The sequence below is a fragment of the Helianthus annuus genome, chromosome 2 (assembly GCF_002127325.2).
Source record: "Helianthus annuus cultivar XRQ/B chromosome 2, HanXRQr2.0-SUNRISE, whole genome shotgun sequence".
Lineage (NCBI taxonomy): Eukaryota > Viridiplantae > Streptophyta > Magnoliopsida > Asterales > Asteraceae > Helianthus > Helianthus annuus.
Window position 1 is genome coordinate 146774470 of NC_035434.2, and position 11704 is coordinate 146786173.

Consider the following 11704-nt stretch of genomic DNA (forward strand, 5'->3'; position numbering starts at 1 on the left):
CTAGTTATGATCAACCCATTCGTATTCTTTGTTCCACTTGGTCTAACATTGCTTGGTTCATACTTTTGAGCATTGTTGTTGAAGATAGGAATGGAGCCCGTTGGATAGTATTGCACATGACTTGCACTTCGCTTCTTGATTTAACTAAAATGCCCCTCATGTGAGGGGCACGTGACTGAATTTTAACGAAGAACATGGATGAAGTTACTTCTAGGGGCCAAAAAGGATAGAAAAAATGATGTTGGGGGTTGAAATGTCAAAAGATTCCTTTTGAAGATAATAGGGTTAAAGTGACTTAACCACATGGGCTAAAAACGTAATATCCTCTTTTCATTTAAAGGGTAAAAAATCCGATATGCCCTAATGTGCAAGACACGTGACCAGATTTAACACACAAAATTAACGCCCGTTAAATGAAAAGACATAACTGTCACAATATATGAACATAAAGGATCAACTATGTTATTTGTTATTACAAATACCCAAACTGAAATTCACAATATACCAGCGCCATATCAGTGATTTTGGCGGTGGGAAAAACGCTCAAATCATACTTATCGCCCTGTTCGTCCATTGACACCTCAGGAAAAAGCTCTGCCAATAAGCACTTTTTTACCTCTACCTTTAATATGGTTTTAATAGGTGTTGATCAGTTAATTAAATAAACTAATAATGTTAAATATGGCAAAAAAGTTTCTCAAGTTGATCGAACCCTCGTCCAATATTCATCTTTAATATATTGATCTTCGGAATCTTGTTTTAGTGAATCTGTAATCATGAATCATATCAAATTGTAAAATTCATACTAAAAGTATAAAGCAAATTTATTGCAAACATGCATAAACTGACCGCACAAAAGCTGTTGTGAAGACACTATTTCAATGCTATTAATCAATATCAGATGGCCTCCGTGTGACGTCAATGATTAATTTTTGCGTGAGTCTGAAGAGAAATATTGGGATCGCTTGCAGACGCCCTATGGTCACAACTTCTGCTTGAAGTGCTTTGAGAAATGGGTTGGTCAGGGGAAGCGTACTTCTGCCATGTGTCGCACTGCAATTCCTATTAAAATGGCTAGTCAACCCAGAATCAATTCATCACTTGTAATTGCAATTAGAATGGCAAAGATGACTAAATCAAACTGCCCTCATGATTTTTATAGTTTTAGCATATGAAAATTTTAAAACGGATTCTAATCATATGCGTTGGATCATAATTTTGCAGCGATGAAAATGGAGCCCGCCTGAGACCTTTGCCTGTCTTTAAGGAGTTGAAGGATGCAAGTGATGTGATAGAGAGGAAGGGATCCCCATCTTGGGGTTATGATATAACATTATCTAACTTGCTTTTTTTTGTAAAATTTATGTTTGTTGAGTTGCCGCCAATAATAATCACTTCTGCTATGTTAACTTCTAACTTAAAAACTGAGCCAAGCCGAGTTCAAGCTCAATTTTCAGATTGGTTATGTGTCTAATATTTTGCAGTTGTTATTCCATGTTAAGCATAGGTAGCTAGTTTTGATTATTAGCACAGTTGACTATATTGTCATTGATGGACTTCATAATGTGCAGTGCAACTCTTATCTTTGAGGTGAAGCTGGTGGCTTGTAGGCCAAGAAAAGGTTCTAGCGTGGCCAGCACCTTAGATGAAGGGGCTAGACTAGAGTAAGTTATTTATCCAACTTCATACACTTGTTCTTATATTAGCATCCTCAAATGGATCATGTTTAATTTCTACTGAGCTGAACTTATATTTGCATGCTCCAATGGATCATTTTTAATAACTAGTGAGCTGAAGAGGCAAAGGGAAATGGCTGCTGCATAGAAGGAAGAAGAGAAAAAGAAGTGTGAAGAAGCAAAGGCATCAGTGTTGCTCGTATTCAAGCAGTGAATATATGGACTGCTGCTCGTATTCAAGCAGTGAGTATATGGGCTCCAAGAAAACAACCTAGAAATAGCTCTTAGTGTCTGTGTACATTTGTTTCCCTTTCAAACTTTTATAGATAGGTTTTGATTAGAAGTTTTTGTTTAGTTAGTATTTAAATTGAAAACTTATGTATGGAGTTTAGGATATTATTGTTAATATCATCTGATTTCTAGAATATCTCATGTTTACTTCAGTTTTTATTTTACAAAAAGTTGAAAATAAAATAAATAATTACATGAAAATGGCCACATAAAACCATAATAAATACGTGTGACCAAAGGTTAAATAATAGGCACGCTTAAAATTACAACATCATGTGACTTTACATAACTATTAGCCACGCTACTGTCACTTTGTTTTTTGTTTGTGTAACGAAATGACAATGAACGTCAAGGGAAAAAAGTTACGAGTGACTGAAGGTGAGACAATAGTCACACTTAATATTACAAAATTTTGTGTGGTTCTATATAACCATTAGCCACATCATAATCACTTTGTTTATTGTTTGTGTTGTGTGACTGAATGATACCAAACGTCATGGCAAAAAAAGTTATGTGTGACTAAATGGAATACAATAGCCAGACTTAAAAATAAAAAATAAATTCATGTGGCTTTATATATCTTTTAGCCACACCATCCTTATTTTATCCTTTCTATGTGACAGAATAATAGCATACGTAATGGGCAAAATGAACATGTGTGACCAAAGGTTAGATAATAGACACACCTAAAATTATAAAGTTCCATGCGGCTTTACATAATCAGGGTCAAGATTTAGAGAAAGCGGTAGAAAGTGTGAGAACGGTGAGAATGCTTATGGATTGTCCGATCAAAACAATCTATGGACTAGATTGGCGCGGTAGCGTTTTGGTAAATAACATCAATTTTATTACGTGAACGCGCTTCATTAAGGGTAAAAAAGGTAAAACATCATTTCTCACATAAAACGCCATGGAAAAATAAAACGCCAAATAAATACAAAACGCCAATTTTATCACTGCGTACTTTTTCCTGTGTTTTTATTTATGCTCTCTGCTACAAAAACGCCACAAAATATGAAACGCCATAATATATATATCGCCAAACCTTACATCCGGATAAATGTTAATTACATTTTTTGTTATAAAAATAATATCCCGCCTAAACTACACGCCAAAAAAATCTTTAAATAGAAACGTCTCACCACCTTTCGTTTATCACACCAAAAAAAACACACAAAAAACATAGTGGTTCCTAAAAAAATACAACTCAATGTAAAACGCCAAAATATACAACGATGGCAAACATCTTTTCTTTGATACTTAGTAATGTTCTGCATGAAGTTTCGCTTAATGATTTGTTACATGAGTGTACTAAAGTTTTGCTGCATGAGATGGACAAAATTCAAAAAAGAGAGACTGATCTGTCATCTTTGTTCTTGAATAGGGTTTGGATGATTAGAAGAGACCTATACCAGTGTAAATGCTACTTGGACCTGGATGATTATAAGGAAGACGACAGGCAGATAGCATCCACCCACAAAGGGTTGATCTATGTGACAACCCGAACTTTCAGGATTAGTGCCGTTTAGTCTCGTGATCTTAACTTCTCTCAGTATTTCTCTCCAACGTTTCTCGTTATGTTAAATTTGTTAAAAGTAAAGGTAATCGGGTACGACTGAGTGCGTACATGAGTTGTTTTAGTGTCTAGTAGTTAGCTTGGGCCACAAATATCATTTAACCATCTCGACCCACATACCCAGAGCCCAACCCGGACTCATACACACACATTTAGCTATCACAATCATGCATGGGCTATGTAAAGCCCAAACAAGGCTTAGAAGTTGGGTCGGCTATTGTGGATTCGTATATTCACGCACACACAAGGGGGATTAGATGCGGTTTTCATATTAACGTATTCACAAAGCTTCTAGCAACCCTAATCACCTCTTTTTCTCCTCCCTTGAATCGTTGGCAACTATTGGACCGAAGCTTCTTTAATCTCTCGGTCAGTGTTAACATACATGTTCTATTTCTTGATTACTTTTCTCTACTATGTGCGACTTGCTGAATGATTAACAATGATGTATGAATAATTAGGGGGCATGATATTAAGAATGATGATAGTATATATTAAAAACGATAAACTCATTATTGAATTTTGGGGAATCGTTTGGCTGTTGATCTACTGGAATGTTGTGTGATAATATGAATTGTAAATATGAATTGTAAGGAACTGGTCTATTAAATATGAATTGTAAATGATTGAAGTTTGAATATGAATCCTGACAAAGTGTGGTTGTTTGTGATTTGACTCAATCTGACGTGCATGTGCCTCTTGAAGTATGTGTAGGATAATGATGTGTGAGTATTCTGAAACCCTTGTATGTCGGCCGCCCTTCAAAACCAAGCCCCCCATGTCCACCACTTGTATTGGCGGCCCAATCAAAAGTTCCACATATGTGCGTGTATTTGCTGATGTTATCGGCCCACTTTTGGGTCTTAAGGTGGCGGCTGTGATGATAATAATCATCATCATTCATTTGACTGTGAGTTGTTTCTTTATTATGTCAATACATGACTTCAAGTGTTGACCCTACATGTGCATGTCATTATTGTTGCATGAGAATAAAGTGTAGATTGCATTCAGAAGTCATGTGATTCATAGTACCCAATCCATGTGATTAAGTTGAATGGTCCAATGAAGCTTTACCATTAATTAATGTTTGTCAGCTATCTTTATTAAAGATAGCATATATCCACGAAAAGTGATAGTGTAGTCGGATTTCATATGTTGGATTCTTGGGCCGCACGAGGATTAAAGGTCCACGACTAAACAATTATGCAGTGTATGATTTGTATGGTGTTAAATGAAACTAGATTCGGTGTTACGATGTTAACAATGTATTAACTTGGATATAATATTAGGGTGATGAACTCGTTTGACCTGATGGGCATTAATGACTGTGTAGTATGTATTTTGTATATGGTTGAATCGTTGTGGCTTGTAATGATTGCTAGATGTTCATGTAAGGGTATATGAGATTAACTTAGTTGTGCTGTATATTTGTGAGGGTTAGTGATAGTATTAATTAATGAACTATGGTATCATGTAAATGAACTGGTATGAGGCCCACACATCTGTCATATGATGTATTTGTATGATATGGAATATTGGATTTCATGATCAATTGTTACAACTTGTACGATGATGTGTGTATGTTACTCGTATATTATGTGTCACAATTTGCATTCCGTGTTAACGAAACTGATTGTCATCATTGGAACCATATTAGGGTTTGGGGTGTCCAACGATAATACAAGTAACTAAGTCTAACCGAGCAACCCCAGGTGAGTTCATTGCATTTTCTCAAGCATGCGTCCCGGTGGTTTGGGACAACTGGTAAACATTTGGAAGGGAAACATTGGGTAAATAACTTAATCGGTTTTGGTTATTGCCTGGAGGGCAATGGGGGTGATTAGTTGATAGCGCTATTAGGTGGGAAACCTCACACCGGGCCGTAAGGACGGGCGTGAACTAATTATCTGGATAGGGCTATGGTTGTTAGAGGCACACTCCTCGGATACATATGGGCACACTCCCTAGGGTATCTAACGATGGCAACATAGCAAACGGTCGTTAAGGGGTACCCACTCCCCGGATACACATGGGCACACTCCCTAGGGTATCTAACATGAGCAACATCGTAACGCAACATTGAATCGCATTAACATACGTCTGGTAACTCAACACGTTAACAAAACCTTGAACTCACCAGCGTAGTCTGACACACTTGTTTGCATGCTTGTAGGTCATTAACGTTTGGAACATGGACTTGCTATCTGGGAGTGCTGGAGTGGTCATGGATCGAGACTCTTGGATTCACTTATAAACAACGCATTGATTTTGGTTATTATTATGAAACGATTACATGCTTCCGCTACACAACTTTTGAGAATTGATAACATGTCGACATCTTATTTTAGTAATTAATGTCATGACTTATTTAAATATTTATTATTGGTTCAATGTGATTGGTGGCTCGAACTCTGATGCGTAACACGCCTCGCGGGGTTTCCGCAGGTGGAATTTTGGGGGTGTTACAGTTGGTATCAGAGCCACTGGTTATAGAGAACTAGGTTTTAAAACGTTTTGTAAAACCAGACTATAACCGAACAACTTCGAAAATCGATCATGACACTCAGCTCCAGATTGCAAGGTTCGTCTCTCTCTCACTTTATGCATTACTTGCTTAGTAGTCACACACTCACAGCATACATGAACTGAAACGTGTAACACCATAGTGACTTGATAGTGTGACACTACTCTTCGACTCATGTAAACCATAGAACTGTGATATCATCTGTTGTGTTGTTTGAATGGGGGAAACTTCGAGCGCAAGCTAAGAGGCATTGAGATAAGCATGCAAATCGCCTTATTACTATGGGTGCACACATAATAATGACGCGAGGTGCATGCAAATCCCAGTGAGGCTTAATGAGCGTGAGAAGGGTTCTGCCCTATTGTGTGTAAACTTGGTAGTTTGTAGATTTCAATGTGATACTCGACTTTTACCTCATTTCGACCCTTAAAATTGTTCCCTTCTCTTATATAGAACCATGAGGGACAACGGAGGACGGAGGTATAAGTTAATCAACTCCCAGATAAACATGATGACATAAACAATAATCTTACTCCTTGTATTGCTAGAATTGCTATTACATAACAGTTTTCCTCTCTAAACTAGTCTATCCCCTAGCCCTTGCCTTGGCCGACGCTTACCGTTTAAGGTGACAGTTAGTTACTGTTCTTGATATAGATAAACCTATCATTCCATTATCATGGTCACACTACATTCTCGATTGTCTACGCATAAACTCCTATAACATTGTGCTCTAGTTTAAAAATAACCTGATAAACTCTTCTTTTGATACGTAGTGATCACTTCTTGTACTCTGAGGATGGTTGTGTATTATTTTATGACCATATCATTTCGAAAATATTTTCGTGTCCTTGTAATGAAACCTTTTGGTGACGTACTTGATGTTCCTAATACACACGCCATAGTTCAACCCTTCAAAGCTGGCTTCATACATGTTCGACTAATTACACACTCAATTTCGTACAAAGATTTTTAGTAAACCATTCTTATTCGCATACGGCAAGCTTGATGACTGTGGAAAACGCTCCGAATAAACCGGATCATTATGAATTCGACCAACCGTTACTCTTCAACATAATTCTTATTGTGTCAACACCCTCAATGTAACGCTTCCAATGACCGGTAGTGTCACCTTATTTCTACTTATACCGCTTGTGTGTGCAACCAACTACACCATCATCATCGGGTTTGCTACTTTACTCATGATTCTAAAACAATTAGATGGAACAGATTGATGATAACCGCGTTTTGGTATATTCTTCGCGTCTTATCTTGTTGTGCTAAAATGAATACCATAGTTCTTGCATAGCCCTGTTATACGCTAATCCTCGCTTGGCTAAATCACTCTCTACGAACGTCACTCGAGGAATGAGTCATACTTAAGATCATCAATGTGCAATAACATAAAAATAAAATTTTTACTTACGTAAGGTATGCCAAGGTCAAAATTCCCTCTTGTGTGAAAGCACCATACTCATGTATAGCTTCATCGACCTCTTTGTTCCATGCTTATCTCCCTTTGACCGAAGGCTGGTCATCTACTACAACCAACTGCGACCAAAATATCACGATCAATATCAACTGAAAATCTCTTTTCCCTCTGAACGAACGAGTCAAGATAATACCAGTCTGAAATAGGGATTAATGCCTAACTTGAGTTTTCATTCAATCGATTGATTGAATTGCTTGAATCACCTGTTCCAAGAAATTATATTTTCTTTCTCGAATTCTTACATACGATGGCATCACCTTTGATCTTCGATAGGTGTGACTGCACCAGTTCTGATCGCCAGTAGCGATACCATATATAAACATATATCTCTTACACTCACTTTATCACCTTCACATATTTTGCTTCGAGAAAATCTTGGTGGTGCACCCGACACACGTGATTTGAGGGTTGAGCATTTTAGCCTGTAACAAACTACCTTAACATATTTCCAGTTCGGTTTATCTCGTCGACCCTTCGTTTATGATGTACGACATTCGCCTCAATTCTGGTAAGCTCTAGATATACATTAGATACACTTGCTTCGTGAAGTGTTGGCTACTTAATATACAACATCCATGATAACTAAACACTGCCTTTTTGCAAATCCCCAAATTCGAAGGCGTATAGCTCACCCAAGTTATATTTAGTGCAACAACCCTCCCCCCCCCCCGGTCGCACATGTGAAATGCATCAGGCAATGCCATACAGAGGTATTTCAACTTTTGTGAGCATCTCTTGAGCTTAGCATAACTTGTCACAACATTCTTCATTATCAAGCTCCTATTAACTCAACTTGTGTTTCTGTTTAAGGGCAAGACATTTTTTTTGTTTAACACAATTAACACAAACTCTATTACCTCAAACACTCATTCATGCATAACACTCACATAACGGTAATTCGGGGAATTACGGAATTACACATGGGTTGTACTCGGACGTTGATGAACAATTAGAACACTATTCCTGAACAAATAAAGAAATATAACTTATGTGAATTTATATGTTATCTGACTTTATATGCTATATGACTTATATATTATTTAGTGAACTTTCGTGAAACCGTATTTAACTACGTGTTTAGTGAATTATCGACAAACTCATAATTGGAGCCTAGAGTATAATATAGCCTAAATTTCGAGGACGAAATTTCTGTAACATGGGGAGGATGTGACACCTGAGAAAAATCCGCAATAATCTTGATTCATAACCTCATCTTCTGTGCTTACTTATCAAATTTCGGGACGAAATTTCTTTCAAGTTGGGGATGATGTGACAACCCGAACTTTCAGGATTAGTGCCGTTTAGTCTCGTGATCTTAACTTCTCTCAGTATTTCTCTCCAACGTTTCTCGTTATGTTAAATTTTTTAAAAGTAAAGGTAATCGGGTACGACTGAGTGCGTACATGAGTTGTTTTAGTGTCTAGTAGTTAGCTTGGGCCACAAATATCATTTAACCATCTCGACCCACATACCCAGAGCCCAACCCGGACTCATACACACACATTTAGCTATCACAATCATGCATGGGCTATGTAAAGCCCAAACAAGGCTTAGAAGTTGGGTCGGCTATTGTGGATTCGTATATTCACGCACACACAAGGGGGATTAGATGCGGTTTTCATATTAACGTATTCACAAAGCTTCTAGCAAACCCTAATCACCTCTTTTTCTCCTCCCTTGAATCGTTGGCAACTATTGGACCGAAGCTTCTTTAATCTCTCGGTCAGTGTTAACATACTTGTTCTATTTCTTGATTACTTTTCTCTACTATGTGCGACTTGCTGAATGATTAACAATGATGTATGAATAATTAGGGGGCATGATATTAAGAATGATGATAGTATATATTAAAAACGATAAACTCATTATTGAATTTTGGGGAATCGTTTGGCTGTTGATCTACTGGAATGTTGTGTGATAATATGAATTGTAAATATGAATTGTAAGGAACTGGTCTATTAAATATGAATTGTAAATGATTGAAGTTTGAATATGAATCCTGACAAAGTGTGGTTGTTTGTGATTTGACTCAATCTGACGTGCATGTGCCTCTTGAAGTATGTGTAGGATAATGATGTGTGAGTATTCTGAAACCCTTGTATGTCGGCCGCCCTTCAAAACCAAGCCCCCCATGTCCACCACTTGTATTGGCGGCCCAATCAAAAGTTCCACATATGTGCGTGTATTTGCTGATGTTATCGGCCCACTTTTGGGTCTTAAGGTGGCGGCTGTGATGATAATAATCATCATCATTCATTTGACTGTGAGTTGTTTCTTTATTATGTCAATACATGACTTCAAGTGTTGACCCTACATGTGCATGTCATTATTGTTGCATGAGAATAAAGTGTAGATTGCATTCAGAAGTCATGTGATTCATAGTACCCAATCCATGTGATTAAGTTGAATTGTCCAATGAAGCTTTACCATTAATTAATGTTTGTCAGCTATCTTTATTAAAGATAGCATATATCCACGAAAAGTGATAGTGTAGTCGGATTTCATATGTTGGATTCTTGGGCCGCACGAGGATTAAAGGTCCACGACTAAACAATTATGCAGTGTATGATTTGTATGGTGTTAAATGAAACTAGATTCGGTGTTACGATGTTAACAATGTATTAACTTGGATATAATATTAGGGTGATGAACTCGTTTGACCTGATGGGCATTAATGACTGTGTAGTATGTATTTTGTATATGGTTGAATCGTTGTGGCTTGTAATGATTGCTAGATGTTCATGTAAGGGTATATGAGATTAACTTAGTTGTGCTGTATATTTGTGAGGGTTAGTGATAGTATTAATTAATGAACTATGGTATCATGTAAATGAACTGGTATGAGGCCCATACATCTGTCATATGATGTATTTGTATGATATGGAATATTGGATTTCATGATCAATTGTTACAACTTGTACGATGATGTGTGTATGTTACTCGTATATTATGTGTCACAATTTGCATTCCGTGTTAACGAAACTGATTGTCATCATTGGAACCATATTAGGGTTTGGGGTGTCCAACGATAATACAAGTAACTAAGTCTAACCGAGCAACCCCAGGTGAGTTCATTGCATTTTCTCAAGCATGCGTCCCGGTGGTTTGGGACAACTGGTAAACATTTGGAAGGGAAACATTGGGTAAATAACTTAATCGGTTTTGGTTATTGCCTGGAGGGCAATGGGGGTGATTAGTTGATAGCGCTATTAGGTGGGAAACCTCACACCGGGCCGTAAGGACGGGCGTGAACTAATTATCTGGATAGGGCTATGGTTGTTAGAGGCACACTCCTCGGATACATATGGGCACACTCCCTAGGGTATCTAACGATGGCAACATAGCAAACGGTCGTTAAGGGGTACCCACTCCCCGGATACACATGGGCACACTCCCTAGGGTATCTAACATGAGCAACATCGTAACGCAACATTGAATCGCATTAACATACGTCTGGTAACTCAACACGTTAACAAAACCTTGAACTCACCAGCGTAGTCTGACACACTTGTTTGCATGCTTGTAGGTCATTAACGTTTGGAACATGGACTTGCTATCTGGGAGTGCTGGAGTGGTCATGGATCGAGACTCTTGGATTCACTTATAAACAACGCATTGATTTTGGTTATTATTATGAAACGATTACATGCTTCCGCTACACAACTTTTGAGAATTGATAACATGTCGACATCTTATTTTAGTAATTAATGTCATGACTTATTTAAATATTTATTATTGGTTCAATGTGATTGGTGGCTCGAACTCTGATGCGTAACACGCCTCGCGGGGTTTCCGCAGGTGGAATTTTGGGGGTGTTACAATCTATGTCTCCAACATCCACAAATACACTTCAACACGTGAACAAAGAAAATAAACCACGCCAAACCCAAAACGCCATTTATTTGTCACAGTTCTTGTAGTTTCAAAAGATAAAAGAGACTGATGACACTGAAGATTTAAATGTAGGTCCCTCTTGGAGGATGAGGTTCAACCTTAACCTTGTTATACTAACTCACTAGCAAGTGCGGAATCCAAGCTAGTGAGCAAACCGGGATGAAACAATCACAAACACAAACACACAAGGTTCACCGATTAACACCACTTGTATTAATACGAATGAAAGGTTCCGGTTACAAGCCCAATGT